At 43.2% G+C, this 27133-nt stretch overlaps 1 protein-coding gene across 1 annotated transcript in view; it reads right to left on the bottom strand.

Moving 5' to 3' along the window:
* The window catches only part of LOC147104387 (transmembrane protein 132C-like), a 1245027-nt gene that overhangs the window by 399329 nt on the left and 818565 nt on the right, over positions 1–27133 (bottom strand). The gene's annotated exons all lie outside the window — the stretch shown is intronic.

Raw genomic sequence — 27133 nt, forward strand, 5'->3', positions numbered from 1 at the left:
ATGCTGTATGTGGGAAGTGGTGGGGAACTGTAGGTCCTTTCAGGATGGATGAGCTAGGATTGTCTGAATAGACTTGCCTAGCCGTATCCACCCTGTGATCACTATCCGCAAAAGTAGCCAGAAAAACGCAACACCGTGGCCCGTTAGTCACCTCGGTGACAGCACCAGATTACAGCCGATGGTAAATTTAGATACTTACCACTTGGTGCAATTTGTCAGCAACGGCCAGATTAAAATGCTTTTTTCCTGCAACTCCTCCTCTCCCTCCCCAGCCGGTGTCTCCCTGCAGACTAGAATCCAGTCATGTCTGAGAGAGATAAGTCTTTTCAAAAATAAATCATGCCAGCATCATCTAGCTGGCCTTATTTTCTCTGACATTTAAAAAACTGGTAATCCCAGTAACTGCCCTGATTAAATAATTCCATCACATTCGAAGGGCAGGGGTGGGGGATAACTGAACTGCCAGTAGCAAACTGATTTCAACCTAGCAATTACATTAATGCCGCACAAAAAAAAATCAACAGTCTACTAATGGGCAACAGGAATATCCAGACGAAAATAGAAGTCGCTAAGAATTCTTTCTGGCATCGCCACATTGGAATGATGAGTGGAATTGTCTTTGTTTTGTTAGCATGGGTTGTGTTCCTATATATGCCCTCCCCACGCTCCCTATGCCAAAACTCCCAATTGTCACAGAGGTGTCTATAAGCGGTTGCACCTCTGCTTTTGGCTCGAGTTTTTTTTTGAAAGCTAGTAAGATTCCCTCGCTAAGCGTTAAATCACAATGTTGAATATCTTACACTAACAGCCAGCCGCATGCGCACACCGAGACGTAACTCAGGGCTGAGCCTTGTGCGCGACACCTCGCATCACTTCAGGTGCAGGTTGGTCCACTCTCAGTGCAGCAGCTCCTCCACAGCAGCTGGCCTGATGTTGCAACAGTAATTTATTGGGTAAAATGGATCGTCCGCTCAGAGAAATTCCACCGCTGCTTCGTTAGGACCTGCTGCCGCTTTGCGTTTTGGGTTTTCTTTAATAAATTACGATCTCAGTGCATCCACCTCGTAAATCAGTCGAGCTGTGAGTGATTTCCGTGTGGCACTGGGGCTCTCCGAGTTGTACAGTGTCCCTGGTTTACACTCAGAAGCTACCACCTGTCAAGTACAAGCTGTGTGCTGGTTGCATTTACCACATTTGCACAAATATTATAGGCCAATAGCTCAAACTACATGAAGATTATTACTAATTGGTTCAGCTTCAGTGAATGTCCTATTACAGCAAAAAGGGAGAATTTATAATCTAATCTAATAATGTCTATCCAGATGTCAATGTTAGTGGCTGCACAGTTGTGTACCTGCAGGAAACACTTCTGCCAAAATGTATCAAGATTCACTGCAATATTCCCATTCTAGGCACTTTTATATTTTTTGGGGGGAGAAGCAATCAAACAGAGACCCATTCCCTTCTTACTTTAGGCGTGTTCTACTAGTGATTGTGGGCCAGGTTAGAATGCTAATAAGGAATAAAGGACATGTTTTCCATGCCTCCAGCCTTCAGTCTTGATATCCATGGAAATCAGATCCCGAACTCCACCAGAGATGCGGAGTTTGTCTTGCTTATATTGTAGCGTGCCGTGGGTGGGATGGAAGCACCATGGTCATGCTACTTGACTGCACACTATTGACTGTAGAGATTCACGTATCTCTGGTAAACAGGATCAAGTGCAAACCAAGATGGTGGGTATATTGGCCTAGAAATTCGGTGGCACCCCATTTGGGGCGCCAAGCTCACCTGAGCGCCGGAATTTCCGCTCCGGTCGGAGCCGCTTGCGCCAGCGCGATATTCAGTTTCAGCGCCCCAAACGGAAGCGGGGCGCTGCTCGAGGCGCCCCGCGTCCCTCTTGGGGCGCTGAAACTGAATATCGCAGTGCAACGTGCCGCAGCGCCACACGCTGCGGCATGGCACGCTGCGCTACTGCAGGCCTTCCTCCCCTTCTTAAAGGGGAGAAGTGCCGGGCTCTTGGGACACAGCCGGCACTGCCCGGGGGGGGGATCAGGAGGCCGGAGAGAGCGGCGCGAGGAGGTGCTGGCAGGCGGCCAGCGAAAAAAATGTCTGCCCCGCACCTCCCCTTTAATTTGCGCCACTACTGCCACAGGTAGGCCCCCCTTACAGGGGGGGGTGCGACCCAATATTGCGTTCAGGGCGGTAGCGGGGCGCTGCGCACACCGATGATGTCATCGGTGGCGGCGCAGCGCTACAGGCTAACGCCGCCATTTGCGCCCCGCTAAATTTCGCGGGAGGCGTGGCCAGTGGCGCTAAAGTCACTGAGTGCCCTCTTTAGGCGCTAACTGGTGGCGCAGCCCACCGAATTTCTAGGCCACTGTGTTTAATCGGAGTTTAGGCCAGAATATAACACACTAGTTATACAGCAAAAGCATACGACCGTGACAAGTAGCTGGTACCGGACCCGATCAGACAGACGGCTGGCGTGCACAAACAACTCTTCTTATTCGTTCTCCTTCTTGTCTCACATGTCTCTCTCTCTCTTTCTCTGAACTACACAAGTGTGTTAGACTGGGGTCCGCACGTGTCTACTCTCTGAAGAGCGCTAGACCACCAACTCACTCTTGGGAGCCCTCTGCTCCCCTGTCTGGTCTAAGGGCTTTTCGGGTCTTGCTTTTATTCCCTTTTTCGGGGTGGGCCTGAGGTAGAATAATGGACAAGACCATTTAACCTATAGAGGTTCCTCTTAAAACAAGGTGCCCAATGGCATGTCGAGTTCTTTGTCTAAACTTACAGGCGAAGACCCTCCCTCAAGGGACGGTCTTCACAACCATTACACATGCTTTCTTGTTTATACGCTTTGAAGGCCATCCATCTGGATCCCTCTCATCTCATTCCAAAGCAAAAGTCTCTTGTCTCATCCTGTCTTGTCCCACCTGGTGCAGCCAGTGCGTGTACTAGGCAAAGCTTTGGGCCATTAAATCAGAGACCCAAGCCTGTTACTACATCTATACCAAATATATTGTACATAAGGAAGACCTCACAGCTCGCAGGTGGTGCCACCAGGTTATGAAGATCTTTCTCAGTGAAAGAAACTAAAATTCTACTCCCAGTTCTGATGAAAGGTCAATGGCCTGAAGCTCTGGCCCCGATATTGATAGGGGCGGTTTTTTCGAGCGGGGGGTGGGGGGGGGGCTGGTGGAGGAGCTTTGGTCGGGCCCACGTATTGTGGAGTTCTGGCTCCACAGTGTGCCTCTTTTTTTGACAGGATACCCACCCGGAAGTCAGCCTGATTGACAGGTTTGGCTTCCATTCGGGCGGGGAGCACTCTGGAGCAGGCAGCAGGAGCAGGTAGGAAGCCTGTAACTGCTAGTGGGAATGTGTGTGGGGCGGGGGGGGGAGCGGGGGGTCTGATCCCTGACCCCAGGGGAAATCTTTTCCTGGCCCACAAGCAGTGCTGTAAGGGCACCTACCTTCTCCCTGAAGCTGTCCTTGCCTCCCTTGAGTTGCCGGGTTTCCCAAGGCCTGGGAAAATCAGCCGGCCAGTGTTAAACCTATAAGACAGGTTAAATCTGAGGCTTCCAGCCTCATTAAAATATTTCAATAGCCAACCCACCTCCCGGGAGCCAGTTCCTTGCCTGCGCCCTTTAAAACTGGAAGTAGGTGGGTGGAGGTCAGGTTTGAGATTTTAAGAAAATTCTTGCATCTCACCCGACCCCCAACCCACCCATTTTTACGGTTTAAAATTACCCCCATTAACTCAGTTTCTCTCTCCACAGATGCTGCCTGACCTGCTGAGTATTTCCAGCATTTTCTGTTTTTATTTCAGTATGAGCATGCTGTCGATCTGTGGAACAAGTTGCCAGAACATGCAGTGATTGTGGCTTTGCTGCAAGCATTCAAAAGGGTGCTGCACGTGTTCCTGAGAGTGCCCTACATAACCGCACATAGAAGCTAGGTGGGTCAATGGAAGTTCTGTCACCCAGTCACTGTGGTCTCCAAGAACTTCTTTGATCACCTTTAGAAGTTGGAGAGGAAATTCCCAGGGGGAGAAATTGAGTCACACCCCCTTTGGGGCGCTAACTTTGCCGGGGTGCTACTTTTAGCGCCCCAAAAAGATTAGCGCCCCCGCGGCCAAAATTAATCGGTAGCGCCCCTCTTGGGGCGCTGCGAGTAAATATCGCGGCGCTACGTGCAGCAGTGCCACGCTCTGCGGCACATCGCGCCATGGTGCTGCGGGCCTTCCTCCCCTTCTTAAAGGGGAGGGGCCTTGCGCAGCATGACCCGGGGCCCAGCTGGGCCACCAGGGATCAGAGTGCCGGCAAAAGAGCCCGGCACTCAAGAGAAGTGCCAGGCACTCACGGGCGCTAACGGGAGGGGCAAAGCAACCGAATTTTTAGGCCCCAGAGTTTTTTCCTAGATTGGCCTAAGGTTTTTTCCCTTCTCACAGGAGATTGCGTGGCTGATGTGTGGGTGGCGGATGGGGGTAATGGTGTGTATATGTTAACCAAGACAGTACAGGACCGGTCCAATGGACATGTTGATCTTTACCTGATCTGCTTTGTTATATGAGGTGCACGAGAATAGCCTGAAGTGGCTTAAAATGGCCAGTTTCGGGAACCTTGAAGCCCCTGGCTGGTACAGGAGTTGCACTGACGTAAGAAAACTACTAGGCACTTGGTCTCAGCATTAAACAAAGCTTTAATCAACTATTTTACAACATGGAGGTCTAGTTGTGTCCTTCACTAGTTCCTGTTAAAAATGTCCTGCGCAAGCTGGGCCCGTGCCAGAGTATTTATACTCTCCCTGGACAGCGCCACCCGTAGGCCGGTCAGTATTATTTCATAAGTCTTTCTTTCATGAATGACTGATTCATGTCATACACCAAATTGGATGGGGTTTTGCTCCTCACTGTTACTCCTAGGTGTCAATAGAAGTGGCACAAGACCATTTCTAACAAACTGCCCTCTGATTAAATCTCCTCTCCGAGATGTGCCAGGCCTCTGCTCGGTGTCTCCTCCAATGACACAACTGAAAGGCAAAGCTCACAATGTGAGGAATCATGAGCATAAACTCATCGCTTGCCATACGATGCCACAATGCATTTTAAAACCAAACATTCTGCACCCTCCATGCTTTGTTCATTTTTTCTCCCAATAGTTATCCCCCCACCGCCGCCACCCCACCGCCCGAACTCGCCATTTAACTCTTTAGCTTTGAAGATATTTACAAGGTTTTGAAATAAGAGGGAAAAAAGCACATTTTGTTCCGATCTCTATTGATTGCGCTGTCCTTCCAAAGGCAAAAAAGCTTAACTTTCCATAAGTACTCATGGATCAGGCGCTGCCTGAAGAGATGAAATGTTTATATGCTGACGGATCACTCTTCACCACACAACACTCACCCTCGTCAATCAAGTCGCTTATCCACATACCTAATGTAAAGCTGGGCCTTCTTGTGTGTTGCCAGGACAGGCATAATCAATCAAACCCAGAGCAAAATGCAATTGCATCTCTTATATCTTTGAGACTAAACTGATTTTTCCTCAGAGGCTGATTCTTCTCTTGTGTGCCGTTGAAATAAAAAAACACTAAGTGTGGGGTCGTGAAGCTTTAAAACTTGATGATCAATTGCTCTCCTGATTGTAACTAATTCCATTTTAGAAGAGCAGTTCCTTGATGTGCCATTACATATCCAGCAAAAAGATATTCGACTGAGATTCCACAAGAGAAACACACCTCAATACGTTAATGACTAAAAATAAAGAGATACTATTAAAAATGGGAAATTATTTTTACAATTTACAAATCATCATATCTTTAATTTCCAGTACTCTTTGAACAAAGAAAAAAAGACTTGCATTTATATAGCGTCTTTCACGACCACCGGACGTCTTAAAGCGCTTTACAGCCAATGAAGTACTTTTGAAGTGTAGTCACTGTTGTAATGTGGGAAACACGGCAGCGAATTTGCACACAGCAAGCCCCAACAAACAGCAACGTGCTAATGACCAGATAATCTGTTTTTGTTATGTTGGTTGAGGGATAAATATTGGCCAGGACACCAGGGATAACTCCCCTGCTCTTCTTCGAAATAGTGCCTTGGGATCTTTTATGTCCACCTGAGAGAGCAGACAGGGCCTCGGTTTAACGTCTCATTTGAAAGACGGCACCCCCGACAGTGCAGCACTCCCTCAGTACTGTCAGCCTAGCTTTATGTGCTCAAGTCGCTGGAGTGGGACTTGAACCCACGACCTTCTGACGTAGAGGCGAGTGTGCTACTCACTGAGCACAGCTGAACAACAACAACAACTTGTATTTATATCGCGTCTTTAAGGTAGTAAAATGTCCCAAGGGGCTTCACATGAGTGTTATAAAAGAAAAAATGTGACATTGAGCCACATAAGGAGAAATTAGGGCAGGTGACCAAAAGCTAGATCGTTATTTTATAATAGCCCAGGCTAAGAAAGCACATTTATTATTTTACTTGCTGCACTATAAAGAAGGGAAAATGTGATGTTCAATCTGTACTGGGGTGGGGGGAGGGGGCTAATTAAAATACACACAGTGCTAGAAAGTATAAAACACCACCAACTGGGTCACAATGCTGAGAACCCCATTTGAATCTGAAATTCAGGAACCCTTCAGTACCACTGCCCCGTGAACCCATTATTGGAATTGCTGGATAACTACCCCTCAGCTTCTAATTTTGATCACCACACAATTTCATTCCGATCCTCCCTCTGAAAACAAAATGCAGCCCGAGCGCCTCATCATATGGAACAAGCACTTCAGGGCTGATATCCGTGTGGAGCTCTCATTCCCTGCATGACTTCCTACATTTTTCAAGGTAAGTCAAAGCTTAGTCTGTCAGAAGGCATTTTTTTTTTCTTAGAAATAATTCAATTTATCAAAACTAACCTCACTTTAATAACATGTACCTGCAACAGCTGGTTGCATGCGAGTTTGGAAGTGGCATCTTAATTATATTTTTGTGGACAAATCATGAGGAAATTCGATTTTATTTTATATCTTTTCACGAATCTAGAGCAAGTTTAACGTGTAGTGACTGTGTTTCCATGGCTGTGGGTGGAGGCATCTGGATAGGGAATCAAGGGATATAGGGAAAGTGGAGCTGAGGTAGAAGATCAACCATGAATGGCGGAGCAGGCTCGAGGGGCCATATGGCCTACTCCTGCTCCTATTTCTTATGTTCCTCTGATACCTAATGAGCACATGACCAATGTTTGACAGGACACTGAAACAACTGGGCTCCAGTGGCGAGGTGTTACCTTCAGGCAATGTGGAAAAAAAGTGGCTCACTCTGGCTTCTGATAATTAGAAATCTTTCATGCATTCCCATTGTTTTAAGCAACGCCTACAAAGGTTTTCCAAACAACATGAAAATTGTTGATTGGCTATGCTGTACTCAACACATCAAAGACTAATTACATCACTGCCATCAGTGTCAATTTTCTTATCCAATACAACGTTGCATCATCCAGGTGCATTATTACAAGCTGAACCTCTGCTTACCATAGCATCATAAAAACTTGCTGGAAGGGTATGTGAATAAACAGTTGAACTCCATTATTTTTAAGTAGGGTTAAATTTTGCATTAATTAGCCAAAACAAGACTAAAAATTATATACAACAGTTGAACATTTTTTTTTTAATTGGGACTTTAAAGTAACAAAACTCTTGAGGGGTTCCGTGGTCACCGGCACACCTGTTTGATTAGTCATTTAAGACTAACTCATTCTGTTTTGAGTGTAAGATGGCAACAGGGTAGTGGAAATTTAGAGCTCTCTCCCTCAAAAGGCTGTGAATGCTGGGACAATTGGAGGTTTCAAGACTGAGATCGATAGATTTGTGTTAGGTAGGGGTATCAAGGGATTTGGAGCAAAGCGGGAAAATGGAGTTGAGGTGGGCATCAGCCATGATCTAATTGAATGGTGAAGCAGGCCCGAGGGGCTGAATGGCCTACTCCTGTTCCTAATGTTACTAGTTGCACCTCTATGCGACAAATCTCGGGAGCAAAGTAATATGCACAGCTTTTGCCCAATAGCAGTACTGCCTGTCCTGTCCAAACTCCTAGAAAAGGCTAGAAAGGAGCAAGTGATTAGTGTTTGACCTCCGAGGCTTCCCTAAGCAGCTCCCAAACTAGGAATGAGGAAGAATGTCAATTAAAATGACCAATGGCCACTTTCATAATATAATGGGATCTAAACAAATGCATTTAAGGGGAAGCTAGATAACTACATGAGGGAGATAGGAATAGAAGGATATGATGATAAGGTGGAAGTAAAGTTCATGAGGAGCATAAATACTGACATTGCCCTGTTGGGCCAAATGGCCTGTTTTTGTGCTGTAAAATTCTATGTAATTCAACGTAAAATTAATAAAGGCTTTTATGGTGAGGCTATATTATTAAAAATAAATGCGTGTGATAACGGCAAAGCAAACAAATTGGATGTATTTTGCTATTCAGTTGCTATTAGAAATGAATTTCAATTGTATTTAGTTAACCAACAAACAATCATGAGGTTGATGGATACTGTTTGGATCTGGATAGGATCAGAGTTGAGGATTTGGATCAAAGTCCATTCTTGTGTTTTATTTTCTGATCATGGGTATAATTGTTATTCCAGGTATTTAGTGATTTGGATTTATTATAAGAACATATTTAACAACTATTGGAAGTTCCTAATTACCCAAGTGTTTTCAAGCGGTGAATAGCAGAGACATTGGCCTGGAAATTGCGGTCGGAGGCTTGCTGCCCGGGTACGCCTCCGAACCGCAAGAAAACTCTGTGCTTACCTGATGGCTCCGGAGCTTCGGTCTCTTGTGCGCATAAAGGCCCACGTATCCCAGGGGCGCGCGCGGTTCGCAAGCGTCCCTGGGATCATGTGGGCCAGCCCAAACGACAACAAAGGGGGGGATCACATTATGCTTGTGGGGATTCCATTTACGTACGGAATCCCCATAAGTATAATAGAAATCACCTAATAAATAAAATTTCACAACACTGCAATAAAAATAAATAATCACAGGTTCAAAGTTAATCAAAATACCATTTAATTAAACATTTAAAATAAAAATTTCATTTTTTGAAAAATAAATGTAAACACTTTTAACCGGAGGCAAAATTGACCTAAACTAATTTTAAATGTAAAAGTGAATGTTTAAATCATTTAAAAAATTTTATTGTAACATTTATTTTGACCCTTACACTGGTAAAAGAAGGCCTCATGCCAGCTTTTACCAGACGTAAGGGTTTGGTGGGTATTCGCTGGGCAAATAGCCCAACCCTGCACCAACGAATGTGAAATTATAGCGGATGGGTACAATCTGATAAGTATAAACTTGACAGATTGCAAGTTCCAGGTTTTCACTCATGCGCAATGCATGTGGCAACCTGGAACTTGTGGGGCACTGATGTCGTCGTACACTGTGCGTACATGGTCATAGGCCCCGGAAAATTCGGGCCATCATAAAATAATACAGAAGAAAGGAGGAGGAAAGTTGTTTTGTGGATTTTTCTTGATAATGAACTACAGATTAATCTGCAATTATATAAATGACAGCAGTTTCAATTTTCAAGGTCAGTTACATAAACTGATGACCAAAATGAGCTACAATTTTTTTTTTTTTTTTTTTAAAGAGGAATTTCATGTCTACCAATATTTTTAATGATGCTTTAATTTTTGACAAATTTGATTTACGGTGCTTCTAAAATAATCGAGCTAATCAGTATGACCTGGTACTAACTGTAATACAGTACAGTAAAAATATATAATTCTCTTTAATTAAGATCAATCTATTCATTGTTTTATGATTTTAAATACATAATAAGCAGTTCTTTAAAGATAGGATTAACTTACACTATGTGTTATTGTTCTACACAACAGACCATAATATAGCATGAAACTGTAATTCCTCCAGTGACGATTAAAGATTACATTAAGTACAAACTGTCTTCCCTCAGAGTAGGGATGAATTTATTCTTTTGTTTTATACACAACCCATGACTGAAATTGCTTCCCATTGTCAAAAAAAAATCCTACAACCGTTCTCCATATTTTGTCTAGGCAACTGAAGGATCGTAGGACTCTGGGTTACTTTGCCCAGTTACATTGCAATCTGTCAAAAAAGTAGAACTCTATACATCTATCTTAGAATCAGAGAATATTACAGCACACAAACAGGCCTTTTGACCCATCAAGTCTGCATTAGTGTTTATCACCACATGAACCAAGTCTAATCCCACTCTCCTGTTTGATTTCCATCCCCATTAATATTCCTCTTTTCAAGTGACTTCCTAATTACCTTTAAAAAAAAATTATGGACATTGTTTCAACTAAAGTTTCTAGCAGAAGAATCTATGTTCTCTCCTCCCTGTGTAAAGATTTTTTTTTCTAACCTCCCTTTCAATGATTATATAACATTTTTACTGTCTCATGAACCAGTGGAAATAGTCTATAACTATTTATCTTAAATAACCCTTCAGAATCTTGAAGATCTCTATCAAGTCACCCTTCAACATTCTCATCTCTAGTGAAAAAGGCCCTAACTTCTCATCCCCCTCTTCAGAACTATAAATCTTCAGCCCTGGTAACATCCTAATGAATCTAGTTGCATTTTTTCCCCATTGCTTTTATATCCTCCCTCTAATGAGGGGGTGCTGAAAACTGTACATAATACCACAGCTGTAGCCGAAGATGTTGTACAAGTTTATTTGAATGCACGAGCAAAGCTCTGCATTCTTATCCAAATGTTGCTGAAATTTTGAATGTTACTAAAGAGACAAGTGTCCTATTGACTTTTTTAAAGATTGAAAACAAAGTTGCATCAGTACCTGTTTGGGGGGGGGCTTTTAAAGATTAAAAAGTTTACTTTGCTTTTAGTGAAATGGGAGTGAATAGGAAACGTTAAGACAATCTGTCCACGGTGGCCGTATGTTTTTTTCCCCTCTCAGGTCAACCTGTAGTTTGGTGATTGACACTAAACTGTCGCATCATGAAAACTATATAAATTGAAAGAAGATCGTATCTCAAATGGCTCCTTCGTGAATGGTTGCCTGCCTAAATACTCTGGTTGCCTGCCTAAATACTCTGAGTGACAACATAAATAAAATGCAAGCAGGACGATTTCTGGATGTGGTGCCAATCGGGTGGGTGGTGGGCAAGGCACCCGCTTCCCCGATGGCACCAGGTGGAGGCCAGGACCTTTTGCCTGCTCCTTCTGGGTCCACAAAGTTCAGTACCACAGGGGTGGGGCACTCCGCCCGGAACACCAACACTGTGTTGGGGTGCTACAAACAGCACAGGATGTAAAGTCCAGACCTACCAGCAAAAAGCTGAAATAGAAACAGGTTTGGAAAATACTATCAGAAATCCCCACGTTAACGCACGACCACTAAAACCGTCAAATGTAGTCAGTGATAATATCACATATCAAAGAGCGAGGGCTGACCCCTGACCTGCTGTGAGCCATTACGGCACAGCTTATTGCTGCCACTTAGTCCGACTTTTCAACACTTAAAAGAAACCTGCTACTTTAGCTTTGTTTACTGCAAACACACTGTTATTAACCACTCGGGATTAATTACCTTTGTCTAGTATCAGCGCCAACAAATGTTAGGAAAGTGAAATTCCACAGTATTTTCATAATTACAGTATGAAAATCCCCAGACAAGTAAAATTAGCTACACTTGTAATTAAATGAGCTTGTCTCCTAAGGGTCGGTGCCTAAATATTAAACCACTCTTATTGTGCAAAGATTATAATATTCCATTAATACAATGTTCAGCATGCAAGATTCTTAATTGATTTTTAACTTTAATTCCGCAAACATCATCTGCATCTTAAATGAAGTCGATAGAACAATTAAAATGGCTAAACTGCCTCATCAGAAATTAACCTTACTTCAATTGAATTATTTAAGTTGTTAATTAGAGTGAAAGACTGAAAAGTGCTCTCCACTGATATTAAGCACACTCCAAACAGGCAAGTGAAGACAAAAAAATAATGAGAATCAATTCAGTGCTGCTATGATACAAAACAGAAATCAGTACAATACATGCACAAATACCCACAGACACTTGTAATAAAAACCTTATTTGCCGTTATAGCATTTCTCAGATCAGGAGTTTCTTATTTTTGAACTGCTGGAAGAGCTAGATTTAACAAAAACAATAACTAAACAGCCCCTGCCAATTAAGCGCCAGCGTACAATGGTTTGCTAAAGCAAAGAAGTACCAGGATTAACTTTGGTTACATTAAAAACTTCAACACAAAATGGCTGCATTCCCTCAGGTTCATATGATTGCTCAAAGGTGCTTTAAAAAATTGCTGAATCTCTGCTGTTTCGAGTTATCTGCAGATTTGGGGGAAAAGAATATTGATTCCTTTAGCTGAAGTGAAATCAACTGTTGTCAAGATGTTGTGAAGACAGTTACTCTGCTACTGGTTCAGCAAGTTGACCCAGTGAGTAGTCAAGCCACAGAGAACAATAAGGTTGTAGATTTCATCCTCAGATTGTGGTCAGTTAAAGACTCAGAAAAGACATGTGGGGGTGAAATTCAACTTCCGTGGGGGCGCAAAATGGGCTGTAGCAAATTTCCACCCATTATACACACCCTGATTTTCCTTTCCATTAAAGTAAATCGGGCGGGGGGGAGGGTTATAACGGGTGGCCGATTCATTAACACCCGTTTTGCGCCCCACTGAGGTTGAATTTTACCCATTATCTGCTTCAGTGAATGCAGACAAAATTCAAAATTTGCGACAAATAGCTTTTTGCTTCACATAAAAAAAGCTCGTCGAGCTTGTCGTGCAGATTCTTGTTCTCAATTACCATTCTTCAGAGAAGATATAAAGAACTCGATATTAACCAAGTCTTTCTTTCTATCAGTGCAGCAAAGATGAGTTTTCTCTTTAAGGCTGGCAACTAGTGAAAAGTTTACATTCATCTGAGACTGCCTCACTGAACATGGAGCTAAAACATTCTCAAAATTATTCAAAAGCAAACTGTATAATTTTTCTAAAATTATGATATTCTCTCCACAACCGAGAAACATCACTCAACTGCAAACAATCTAATTACTCTAGCTTTTGGTTGTATTTCTCTCCAAAACCATTCTTCTTGTTCTAACATATATTAAAAAATAGAATTAGTTCTGCTGTAGGTGATATACTTCCCAGAAGCTATGTGTGAGCTATCCATTAAGTGAATGGCTGTTCCTTGTTATTGCGAAACAAAGAGGACGGGCCAAGTATACCGTGCAGGACCCCAGCAAGGGAATAAAGAGAAGGCAAGGTAAATCAGGAAGTAGTAATTCGGTGAATGGCAAGGTTGGATTTTAAAAACGTTAAAATTTTATGAGGTTGGAAACATAAGAACATAAGAAATAGGAGCAGGAGTTGGCAATTCGGCCCTTCGAGCCTGCTCCGCCATTCAATGAGATCATGGCTGATCTTCTGTCTCAATTCCATTCACCAGCCCTATCGCCATATCCCTTGATGCCCTTACTAGTCAGAAATCTATCGACTTCTGTTTTGAATATACCCAATGACTGAGCCTCCACAGCCCTCTGGGGTAGAGGATTCCAAACATTCACCACCCTCTGTGTGAAGAAATTTCTTCTCATCTCAGTCCTGAATGGCCTACCTTTTATCCTGAGGCTGTGGCCCCTGGTTCTAGACTCCCCAGCCAAGGGGAGTTGTTTCATTCTCCCAGCATCCACCCTATCAAGCCCTGTCATAATTTTGTATGTTTCAATGAGATCCCCTCTCATTCTGCTGAATTCAAGAGAATACAGCCCTAGTTTACTCAATCTCGGAAAGACGGAGGGATGGAAGTTTTAGAGTGCCAGTTTCTCTCAATTGGCAGCATTCTCGCTAGGTGGGAGACCATTCCTGCTGGTATCAACGAAGCTTGGATTCTCCATAAATTTGAATTTTAAGCACAACCTATTCTTATTCTAGAAAGAGGCAAAATGATTGCAAAGTGGAGGAGCTGAAACGAGTACCTGCCAATAATCTTCCCTCTAATTTGTTTTTTTCGTGCGCGGTTCTTTTAAATTTGCTGTGCGGCTGGTGAGTGGCCTGTATGGGACCTCCCAATTGGTGCAACTTAGGGAGAACATTACCTGCCAATATTTACATAGAAATGGAAGTGGCGTTTACAGGCACATTTACCTGGGAGTTTACTATTTAGACCACTCCCCACTGAGAGCACTTGAACAGAGGCCTTAAAGGAACAGGCCAGGTTAGCGGCTAAACATCACAACTGTGCCCTGGATCACACACCTTTCCCCTTCATATCAGCCTATTTATGATCATTAACATTATACAGTAGCATGTAAAGTCATACAGCTACATTGTAATTTTGTTGGATTGCCTTTGGGGTGGGGAGAAATTGAAGAGATTAAATGGTTTGGGCAGAGTCCAGAATCTATGAAAGTAGCAAGCATGATGGGCCAAATATCTCACTTCTTGTTTTGCTATTATTCTTATTACTGTTCTGAACAATCAGCATAATGAGCGCAGAAGCTAGATTTTAATTTCAAATGAGGCTTCATAGATTTATTTAGAAATGTTACGTTAATGAAAACATCATTTTCTAAATGGGGGCTGGGGGGGCGGGGAATTAGAGGGAGTTGAAGTGATTTCCTGATCCAATTTCTCTGCAGTTAAGTACATCAGGTAAAAAGATTGTAACTGATGACGAGTCTGAATTCAATCCAGGGAAATTCTTAAAGTTTTTACAACATTTTTGCCTATTGCAGAAATGATGTAAAACAAGGGAACATACTTAATGTAGCCCAATGTTGTGTCTCATTCATGTAGGAGGCCCTTATAACCAGGCTTGCGTGACAGATGCTATCCTGGGGATAAATTAAACAGACCACCAGGGTTGCTCGTGCAATCTAGCAATTAGTGCTGTGGAATTTTTATCACCCATCAGATGGGAAAGTGGAGCCTCACTTTAGCATCTCATTCTTAACAGAGCAGTGGCCCTTCAGACCACGCTGCTGCTGCTGGCTGCAAGGCTGTCAGCGTTGCATATGAACTCCACCCCACAGTGGGGCTCAGTCCCACAATCTCTTAGCCCAGAGGTGAAGCATTAATATTCAAGCTTTGGAAACGACTAAACTGTATATCGTAAAGGAGAGTTTTATTAATAGCCTTTAGATATTGCAAGAGCTATGTGCCCTGGAAGAAAGCAGCCGAATAACATTTCTAGAAGCAATCGATAACTGCAGCATTTTTTGAAAGTTTAATTTAATAGAATAATCTCTGTATGTTTCCCTTGCTTTTCAATGCAGCACTTGGATAAAGCCTTTCCAGGATGTCCCATATCAATTTTCCTTGCTGACAGCAGCTTTGCCTGCTACCATTTGGGGCCGATTATTCAATATCCAATTTTTTTTTAAACTGGGAGCCTGTGGCCTTACATCGTTATTGGTGATTATGATATCAGTCAACCAGTAGCAAATGCTTCAAGGCGTAAAGCAAGATTTCTCCAACTACTGTATCTATTAAACACTGGCACTAGGTACAAAAAAGCTTTTCAGGCATGAGGAAAGCTTGCTTGGTAGTGGAAATATTGATTTTACATCCAGAGAATTCTTCAAAGGTGCTGCTGGCTTGTGAATTTGTGTCATGAAATAGTATCGCAAGAATTTGTAACTCACAAATAAAGAATTCAGGGAACAAATCTGATAATAATGGCCCGTATTTTCCGATCGGAGGCTTCCTGCATGCGGAGGCCTCTGATCTGTGAAAAAATCTACGCCCTTACCTGAGGTTTCCGGAGGTCTGGACATTTCCGCTCCTGGGCCTCTGCTCTACGAAATGCGCAGGGCCCAGGTATCCCAGGGGGCGCAGGCGGTTCGCATGCGTCCCTGGGATCACGTGGGCCATGGGGAACCAATGAAAGAAGGGAATCTCCCTTCATCCTTTTGACAGCTTGGACCTGTCAAAAGTATGAATGGGGATCACTGAAAAAAGACATCAAAACATTAAATACATTTTTTTTTAAATCACGTTTTTAAAATAACTTAAAATTACATTAAAATATTTTAAACAAAAATTTAATTTTTTGAAAAAAAATTGAAGAATTTTACAGGCTAAAAATAAACTTACATTTTTAAAAGTATTTTAAAATTATGAATGAGTGAAAAAAAATATTTTTTTACTTTTTTAAACTCTTATGCTGGTAAAAGCAGGCCTTACGTGTAAGATTTCTAAGGGTTTTCGGCGGGCGGAGGTTGTGCAGAAAGCGGAACTCTCCCCCCGCAGAGGCCCTTCTCCAGGGCAGGCGTCCGATCCGTCAAGAGGATTCTTGACAGATCGGAAGTGCCGGTTTTCAGCGCATGCGCTTCGCATGCCTGAAACCGGCATTTCCGATGTCCCTACGGGTGCATACACAGCTCGAACACACCCATAGGGATCGTAAAATACGGCCCAATGTAATTGCTGAACTCTCTAGCACGGATTAGGCAGTCCTTGTCCATGGCAGGATTATACTGCAGAGGCTGTTTCCAGTGGAGGCAGACCTGCAATACCGTGGGGCTGCTGACAATGTTCCCTTCACTCTGGATCTCCCGTGCAGCCGGCTCACTGGCTTCTAAATGGAGAAAACCGCGCCTGCGTGATATTTTGAATGGGCCGCGCATCCAAAAAAAAAAATTAAAGGGAACATTGGCTGCTGATGTTCCCGATTCTTCCCCAGTTACTGGCAACAACACGAGAAGAAATCTGCACGCAAAGTCACTCCAAAAATCACGTTTGTAATTCTACACATCTGGCTGGGTGTGGATCTTCCCCCATGTCAGGGAAAGCTCTTTAGAATCGAACAGCATGAAAACTGATCTGTATAAGTGGGCTGAGAGTGACCAGAAAAAAAAATTGCGTTCAGTACTGACTTACACCATCAAAGTTGGCCATTTACGCTTGCTGTCAATGGTGTTTCGCAACCAGAGGCAATGTGTGAAAGCACCGTTGTGAGGTATGCATTTCACCTCCTTCATATTATAGGAATACCTCTGATGACAAGCATGCCATCAAGGCAACACCATAAGGTAAATGCCTGAGAATCAGACAGATGAATATGCTGCCCATCTTTCAAACACATTAACAATGCTGTCAGGAAAATGGAAACTGGATTGTACGGATGGTGTCAAAACAATGTCAGTTAAAGTTCACCCACCATGATAATCTGCATGTGTTGCCTGTGCATTTCAGTTATAGTTGGCAGAAGGACCTTAGGTTCTGTATGAAATCTTTTGCTGTAGGTGGTGATAATTTAAACAAGCCCAGATGACCATGGAAAACAGATCAGTTTCTGATTTTAATGTACTTCTGTGCCTAATAGTGTAATACACCATCAGGGTAAGTAGTCACTGCAAAAGATATGAGTTAAATCCAATCTGTTTGAGATTTTGAGGTTGTAGCAGCATTTCAAACAGACCGCATTGTTTTGTGTTTGGAAGGATGCAGCGCTCTCTGATTCTGTACATTTAACAAATTCTGCTTTGTGAATTTGCAGTGATGTTTCATTTTTAACAACATGGAAGGAAGAAGCTGTACATTTTGAAAGATGTAAGATGTCCTCAAGAGGTCCCTGGGTTAAACGAACATCCCTCCCACGGTGTCAGCCATGGCTCAGTAGGTAGCACTCTCACCTCTGAGTCAGAAGGTTATAGAGTCATAGAATCATAGAACAGTACAGCACAGAAGGAGGCCGTTCAGCCCATCGAGTCTGCGCCGGCTCTTTCGAAGAGCAATCCAGTTAGTCCCACTCCCCGCTCTTTCCCCATACCCTGCAATTTTTTCTCCTTCAAATATTTATCCAATTCCTTTTTGAACGCACTATTAAATTTATATCCACCACCCTATCAGCCCGTCCATTCCAAATCCTAACCACTTTGCGTAAAAACATTTTTCCTCATATCACTTCTGGTTCTTTGGTCAATCGCCTTAAATCTGTGGCCTCTCGTTATCAACCCTTCAGCCATTGGAAACAGTTGCTTTTTATTTACTCTATCTAGACCCGTCATGATTTTAAACACCTCTGTCAAATCTCCTCTTAGCCTTCTCTGCTGTAAAGAGAACAACCCCAGCTTCTCTAGTCTATCCATGTAACTGAAGTCCCTCATCCCTGGAACCATTCTAGTAAATCTCTTCTGTACTCTCTCCAAAGCCTTGACATCTTTCCTAAAGTGTGGTGCCCAGAATTGGACACAATACTCCAGCTGGGGCCGAACTAGTGTTTTATAAAGGTTTAGCATAACTTCCTGGCCTTTGTACTCCATGCCTCTATTTATAAAGTCCAGGATCTCATATGCTTTATTAACTGCTTTGTTAACCTGTTCTGCCACCTTCAAAGATTTGTGCACAAACACCCCAAAGGTCTTTTTCTTCTTGCAGCCCCTTTAAAATTGTACCATTTAGCTTGTATTGTCTCTCCTCATTCTTCCTACCAAAATGATTCACCTCACACTTTTCTGTGTTGAATTCATCTGCCACGTGTCTGCCTCTTCCACCAGCCTGTCAATGTCCTCTTGAAATCTATTACGATCTTCCTCACTGTTTACTACACTTCCAAGTTTCATGTTATCTGCAAATACTGAAATTGTACTCTGTGCCCCCAAGTCAAGTCTTTAATGTATATCAAAAACACCAGTGGTCCTATTACTGAACTTTGGGGAACTCCACTATACACCAAGCGAGAATGCGACCAATTGAGAGAAACAGCCATTCACCAAAACTGTTTTCAATCCCTTAGCTAATTTTGTATCCATGCTGCTACTGCCCCTTTTATCCCATGACCTTCAATTTGGCTAACAAGCCTAATATGTTCTACTTTGTGTGGGTGGTGGGTTCAACTCCCACTCCAGAGACTTGAGCACAAAATCTAGGCTGACACTACAGCGCAGTACTGAAGGAGTGCTGCACTGTCGGAGGTGCCGTCTTTTGGACGAGCCATTAAACCTAGGTAAGTGATTGCACTGCACTATTTGAAGAGGAGCAGGGGAGTTCTCCCTGGTCTCCTGGCCAATATCTATCCCTCAATCAAAATTAAAAAAAAGATTACCTGGTCATTATCACATTGCTGTTTGTGGGAGCTTGCTGTGTGCAAATTGGCTGCTGCGTTTTCTACATTACAACAGCGACTACACTTCAAAAAGTACTTCTTTGGCTGTAAAGCACTTTGGGACGTCCTGAGGTCGTGAAAGACGCTGTAGAAATGCAAGTCTTTTTTTTCCTGACTTCATTGAAGATGCACAAAATGCCACAAATACTGCTCAACAATTTGCATTTTGCAAACTCTGTGAAGCACTTAAGAAAAAAGCTCACATTCCGAATGTGAGCATAACAGGTGAAATTACTGCTTCAGAAAAAACAAGTAGCAATGCTGCAGTTGAGTCGTGAACTCAGCAGCTAAGAGTCCTTACTACTAATACTGTATGGAGAAGGACCTGCAAAGTAAAGCACCTGACCCTTTCAATTGCTGCATGTACAGATTTAAAACATCAATTTGCCATTTAGTTTTAGCCCAGCACTCCACTCTTGTGCAGGAGTATCTGCTTCAACTGAAGAGCGAAGTTACTAAGTGACTGATCTAATAGAACACCCTCCTTCCTGATTGCTAACCCAGAGCAGACAACAACCTTTCGCACAGTCCCAGGCAAGTTTAGAAATGAAAGTCTGTTGCTGACTTTTAAAATGGCACACGGACGTAAACAGAATGCACGGTGGACGATGAGAGAATCCAGAAAATACAACACAACGAAATAGCTGCAGCATCATTTACGGCTTCAACACTTACGGACTATGAAGTTGGCTGGTTGTGAAACATTTACCAGATTCTATAGTCACCTGCTGCATCTCTACATTTCTGTCCCTTTCAAGCATACAGGTGATGTTAAACAGGTGGCCAGTTAAAATAACCGTATGAAAAATAACAACTCACAAAAATGATCTCATTACATCACAACAGTGACTACACTTCAAAAAGTACTTCCTTGGCTGTAAAGCGCTTTGGGACGTCCGGTGGTCATGAAAGGCGCCACAGAATTGCAAGTCTTTCTTTTCTTTCATTGAGAATGAGTGACCATTGACCCTCTCTCAAACCCTCCACCCAGTGCAAACTGTCTCAACTTTATTGCAAAGAAAATGTATTTTTTTACAAATCCTTTTCAGCTAGGGGCCTATCACTTGGGTGGCTCTAGATATTATAATTTATAGATTCTAAATGATATGCAGATGGGTATTGTAATTTAACACATGTACCCCTACTATAGGTGAAATTGCTTACACATAATATAGTGTCACTTTAATTAAAGTACAGGTGACAATATGTAGACAATCTTTCACATTAGTCCATACTCCCTAACAACCACATATTTCTACATTAAATATTTAATGATAATAATAGCTAACAGGATTCAAGAGTACTTAATGTGATATCTCCATACTGACAGACAATAGCCCTGGTTTTAATTACAGCACCTGGAAATGTTTACCATCCACATCAACACAGGGTTACTGATTCAGTTCTTAATATCTCTTGCCACTTGAGTGTGTGAGCGATTAAATGACTCCAGCACAGTGAAACCATTTCATGCTGAGAAGTCTCACTAGTAATGAAACCATTAGACAAAATTGTTCTGTAACAGATTTGGACATTAATGAAGGTGTTTTAATTGTTTTTGCTTTTTTACACTGGCCTGTAGTCAAGTCACAGTTATATCAAATATACTTAGAGTCTCCTTATTTATAACTGTATGATTATATTACATTAGCAGGCAACGGAAGTGCTCACACTGGAACCATGTACCTAACTCTATACACAGAGATATATAAACTATCCGTGAAATTCCTGTAGGGCCACTCCACCAGTAGAAGAGTGGCATGTCAAAAGGTCCTGACCATGTCCCAAGTGAAGGGGTTGGCTCATTTGCATACACATGGCAGGCACATTGTAGCAGCGAGGTTACTTCAAATGGTGCCTGCCCCACACGACTGGCTGGAATAGCAGAGGGGCTGCTGGGAGCTGCAATTCCTGCCCGCCCCTCCCACCACTATAAGGGTACCAGAATATTGACAAAGGCACCTACCATTGGTATTTAAATTAGGGTACCTCACCTCGACCTCGGATACTGTGGCAGGGTCAGGAACGGAGGACCCTGGCAGGCACTCTCTGGCACTTATGCCAGCACAGTGTTCCCACAGACTTTCTGGGTCTTTGTATTTTACAGGTACAATTTCCTGTCTTTATAAAACAGCTCATCCTCTCTAATCCACCATGAGCAGCATCACAGGAGATTTGCCTAAAACTATATGTCCAGCATGCATTGCGTTTCATACTTCAGACTGTTTGTCACACTTCAGGTGTCACATGGTCTATATGCAAACTTCTGTGTTACTCCGTCACTTAATTAGCTCAAATTTAATATTCACAAAGCAGTATTGCAAGACCTCAACTTACCATTTAAGTCACGTGACTTTATTTCATGCTAATATATGGTCATGTATGTTAAATGAATGTTCCTATATCATTACCATGTTACTCATCCTCATGGTAATTATTCAAAGAATATATGTAGATTAGTTGATCTTAGACAAGTCGGTGTGCACACGTGCCCATACATGCATGAGGACACAATCAGTCTTGGCTGTGAAGCTCCCTTTGGTTGCATCATCTACTGGCACTCAGTGCCCGGGCCTGACACTAAAGAATGGCCACTGGGGTGAAGTGCCAGAGGGCTGGCTGCCTGTCCATGTGGAACCTTCTTCTTAGGCAGTCCCTCGGAACCAAGGATGACTTGCTTCCTCACTAAAAATGAGTTCTCAGGTGACTGAGGAGTCCAATGCGGGACCTACAGTCTCTGTCACAGGTGGGGTAGACGGTGGTTGAAGGGGCGGGTGGGTGGGGTGCTTGGGTTGACGTGCGCATCTTGCGCTGCCTGCGCTTGGCTTCCGCTTGCTCCCGGCGAAGAGACTCGAGGTGTTCGGCACCTTCCCGGATGCTTCTCCTCCACTTTGTGCGGTCTTGGGCCAGGGATTCCCAGGTGTCGATGGGGATGTTGCACTTTTTCGAGGAGACTTTGAGGGTGTCCTTGAAGTGTTTCCTCTGCCCACCTAGGGCTCTCTTGCCGTGCCGGAGCTCCGAGTAGAGCGCTTGTTTTGGGAGTCTCGTATCGGGCATGCGGACAATGTGACCCATCCATCGGAACCGATCAAGCGGAGTCAAAGCTTCGATGCTGGGGATGTTGGCCTGAGCAAGAACACGGACGTTGGTGCGCCTATCCTGCCAATGGATTTGCAGGATCTTGCGGAGGCAGCGTTGGTGGTACCTCTCCAGTGCTTTGAGGTGCCTGCTATACATGGTCCATGTCTCTGAGGAATACAGCAGGGCAGGTATCACTGCTGCTCTGTAGACCATGAGCTTAGTGCTGGGTTTGAGGTCCTGGTCTTCAAACACTCTCTTCCTCAGGCGACTGAAGGCTGCACTGGCACACTGAAGGCGGTGTTGGACTTCGTCGTTGATGTCTGCCCTTGTTGACAGTAGGCTCCCAAGGTATGGAAAGTGGTCCACGTTGTCCAAGGCCTTGTCGTGGATTTTGATAATCGGGGGGCAGTGTTGTGTGGCGGGGGCAGGTTGGTAGAGGACCTTTGTCTTACAGATGTTTAGTGTAAGGCCCATGCTCTCGTACGCTTCAGCGAAGGTGTTGACGATGGTTTGGAGTTCGACCTCCGAGTGGAACCACAACCAGCAAGAAACAGTACCTTGAGGAGCTGAGTGAGAAAAAGAATCTATGCGGACCCGAGTGCATTGTGGCAGTTCTTTCACAAGCATCAGCGAGAACCAGAAGTCTTCGGAGTCACAGTTCCAAATGGCTTCTCTTTTCCATGAGTTAAAGAACTCCACTATCCAAAGTACCATAATTAATCAATTATACTGCTGTAGTTGAACATGTCACATGAAATAGGCCATTAAGTAAGAACCAGCGTTTGTTCGCTTTTCATTTTCATTACATTTAACTATCTCTGTCCTGGACAGTGAAATTATCCATTAGATGCATAAAACAGCCATAAATATAGAGGTAAAAATAAGTAGCCGTAAGCATTGTTTTATTACAATTTACATCGGCATTCAACGTGATTTTGTGCCACTTATTGCTAGTAATCAACATGGCTCAGTCACTGCCATTTATATTTTAATTTTTCATTTGGTGATGTTGAGCAGTACTGCTAGATCAGTTACCCTACAGGAAATCCTGTGACTAATGACTCACTGCAAAGTGCCCAAGGACAAGAGACAACGAGAAAGCAAGAGAACGGCCAACGAGCGAGAAGCCTACCTTTTCATTTCGACACCACCCCTTACCTCCTCGACATCGGTTTATTCTCCCAATTGATTTCATTGCTTTCTTGTTTATTTCTTTGAGTCTTCGGTTCTCTTTCTACCCTTTAATTTGTTTTGCAAGGGTACTTAGTGCCATACCAGCTCATGTTGTAAATGTGGGGGATCAACTGTGTGCATGTGTAAAGATACTGTGCAATATAGAGAAGCTGTGGTATTTTCTGCATCACCCAGTAAAATATTCTCCAAATCACTTCGCGCCAAATGATATGCTACATGAGCAGGAGCAAGCTGCTCGCAGGAGCAAGCTGCTCACAGCCACGAGCAAACATCAAAGTGAAAACAGTAAACAGTAAACCAGATTGGGAAAAGGGTAAGAAATCATTAGATTTCTATTAGCACAACAATATGGACCATGTTCCAAAACAGTAAACATCAAAGGTTTTGAATGATGGGAATAAATTACTCAAGCTTCTCAACCCTTTGATCCGCTACCACCTCCAACACATGTTAGAGTGTATTTTACCCCTATGTATTTTACCAGGAAGGATTTAGTGCATTGATGTTTCATGCAGCCTTTGGCTGCAATAAAGGCTATGTTTAGTTCCTGGGTATTTTTTTCCTTCTGGCAAAGTCTTGAACCGTTGCACCGCTTTTATTTCCACTTACTGTAATTATATCTTGCTCTTCATTAGTTTTCTGCTTCCAGTGAAAGAGGTACTAAAGGAAAGCTGAGCGACCTTTGACTTCAGATGCCCCACTCTGACCTGTAGCCAAGATATTTCCTACAGAATGGATCAGCCGACCATGTAGGGAAGCTGGAGGTAAATGTCCTCCATTTGTGTATTGGTAAATTGCTTTACACGCTGGAAAAAAATTAACAAGTAGAGATCTCGGTTCGCTAACCTGCATTTCTCATACCTGGAATTTCAGCTCTTTATCTTTGTGACAATCTTATTATGTGAAATTTTTAAAATAGACATCTGCAAAATAACTTCCTGCCGATTACTTTTCATTTATTTACAATTTCTGGATAAGCTTTAAATGAATTGTAATTTGTCGTCAGCTGTGGCTCAGTTGTTAGCATTCTCGTCTCCGAGCCAGAAAGTTGTGGGTTCGAGTCCCACTTCTGAGATTTGAGTACGTAATCTAGGCTGACACTCCAGTGCCGAACTGAGGGAGTGCTGCACTATTGGAGGTGCCGTCTTTTGGATGAGACGTTAAACTGAGGCCCCATCTGCCCTCTCAGGTGGACGTAAAAAGATCCCATGGCACTATTTCGAAGAACAGCAGGGGAGTTATCCCTGGTGTCCTGGCCAATATTTATCCCTCAACCAACATTCACTAAAACAGATGGGCCCAGATATTCCGATCCCTACAGGTGAGTACGAGCTGTGTACCCACCCGTAGGGACATCGGAAATGCCGGTTTCAGGCATGCACAGCACAGCACATGCACTGAAAACTGGCATTTCTGATCTGTCAAGAATGGTCTTGACAAATCCTCCGGCTGCCCGGGAGCAGGGCCTCTGTGGACGGATAGTTCCGCTTTTTGGAGACCCTCCGCCCGCAGAAAATCCTTGCAATTCTTGCACAAGGCCTGCTTTTACCAGGATAAGAGTTGAAAAAAAGTTTTAAAAAAAAAAATTCACTGATTTATCATTTAAAAATACTTAAAAGTTTTTTTACGGGGCTAAAAATAAAGTTTCCTTTTTAAAATTATTTTTTTCAAAAAATTAATTTTTTTTAATGTAATTTCAAGTCATTTTAAAAATGTGATGATTTTTTAAAATTTATTTAAAGTTTTACTATGTTTTTGGGGTGATCTCCATTCATATATTTGACAGGTCTTCCTGTCAAGTGTATGAAGGGAGATTCTCTTCTTTGATTGGCTCCCCATGGCCCACGTGATCCCAGGGATGCTGCGAACTACCTGCACCTCTGGGATACGTGGGCCCTGCGCACTTAGAGTTTGGAGAGGCTCAGGATCGGAAGCGTGTGCGTCCCGGGAGCCCTCAGGTAAGGGCGTAGATTTTTCCAGATCGCAGGCCTCCGCCCGCGGGAGACCTGCGATCGGAAAATACGGGCCATGATCTGGTTGTTGTCACACTGCTGTTTGTGAGACCTTGCGGTCTGCCAATCGGCTGCCATGTTTCCTACATTACAACAGTGACTAAACTTCAGAAATACTTCACTCGGACGCTTAGGGCTGTCCTGAAGTTCTGAAAAGTGCTGTATAATACAAGTCTTTCTTTTAAAGATGTCACCAGAGAAACAGGAATTTGCAAGTCTCATACCTCCCTGCATTCCCTGTGGCTGCAGCTTCTGTCTGGTAAGCATCACTCTCGACTGAAAACCCATGACAAATGCCCAGTTTCTTATTGCTATGTCCAAATAACCACTTAAGTTGGTGTGGTAATACCTAGCTGCTTGTATTTTCAGACCCTCTAGAATATTCCATCAAAGAATATGCATGAGCTTGTTCAGGATGCTTCTGAATAGTCATCGGGAACTCCTCCTTCTCTGTGTGACTGCCTTCCAAACTTTGCTAGGACCGTGTGAAGCCTGGGCTTTTGTGAAGGGTCAAAAGGTTTGATCATTAGTTTGGTCTTTTTAATCTCGTCAAGAACAACATCGCTGCCTGCTGGTAAATCATCTGGTTCAACCATGAATGTTTTTCGATGCTTTGGCAACATAAGATGTACCTTGTCATCATGCCAATAAAGCGATTTGAATTGAATTGAATTGAATTACTGGGTACGGGCTGGTATGAACTGGAAAACTAGGGGAAATTAAGGGCCTCACGCCCTCTGGATTGAGCAATTTCCATTGTTCTTCTTTGTCAGCAGAGCTTTCTTTGATGCTGGTCTTGGAGTTTTTACTTTCAGAAACAGTCTCCGAACCATTCTGCTTATGTTTTACCACAGGCAAGATCGGGCGTGCCCAGTCACAGTGGTCGATCTTCTCAATTATGCTCTCACACTCCATGTGATCTGATTCCTCTGATATAACTTTCCTTAAGAACATAGGGTGCTGCTCTGGGCTTAAAGAAATTTTGGCCTTGCCCCCTCCTTCACCTGGACACCTTTGCTGTACCAAGTATTGAACTGAATAAGGACTTCTACTCTTCTATGAGTACATCGATGGGTCTTTGAGTGGTCATTTTTATTTTCCCAATAATTTGCATTGGGTGTCCAGAGTAATTTTTCAGTAAAATGGCATTTTTTTGTAGGGCTATTTACCAAAATCCTTCCTAATATATTTTGATTACATACTAGCTATTGCAGCCCCAGTGGCCAATTCAAATGTACATTTAATACCTTCTATCCAGACAGGGACCATAATTTCATGCTGCCCCTTTCCTGTTATGGAAGATACAGGAAATGTCTCTCTTCTTCATCCGTGTCACCTTATGGTACGGTTTCTTCCTCAGGTTCCTTGTCGGAATCGACATGATGAACACTAGATTTTTGTCTTGTCTGCTGTTGATTCCTCACAGCTTTACGTTATGACTTGGGGCCTTCTTTTCTTCTCCTGGTCTTCAATCTAGCAGCACCTACTGGCTTCTGGCAACACTTAGCTAAATATACTGATTCTGTGAAGTGATGACATTTAACCTAGATGATGATTTATTTTACCGCACCTCCCAACATGGTTGAGCGTCTCTGTTCACTCCGGAGCTGTTGGACCCTGTTGCATGTAACTCGCTGATGCGTCTGGCGGCCGTCTCCATCCCAAGGACTATTTTGTGAG

Source organism: Somniosus microcephalus, chromosome 19, assembly GCF_052327205.1.
Source record: "Somniosus microcephalus isolate GS21.2 chromosome 19, FLI_Smic_1.0, whole genome shotgun sequence".
Classification (NCBI taxonomy): domain Eukaryota; kingdom Metazoa; phylum Chordata; class Chondrichthyes; order Squaliformes; family Somniosidae; genus Somniosus; species Somniosus microcephalus.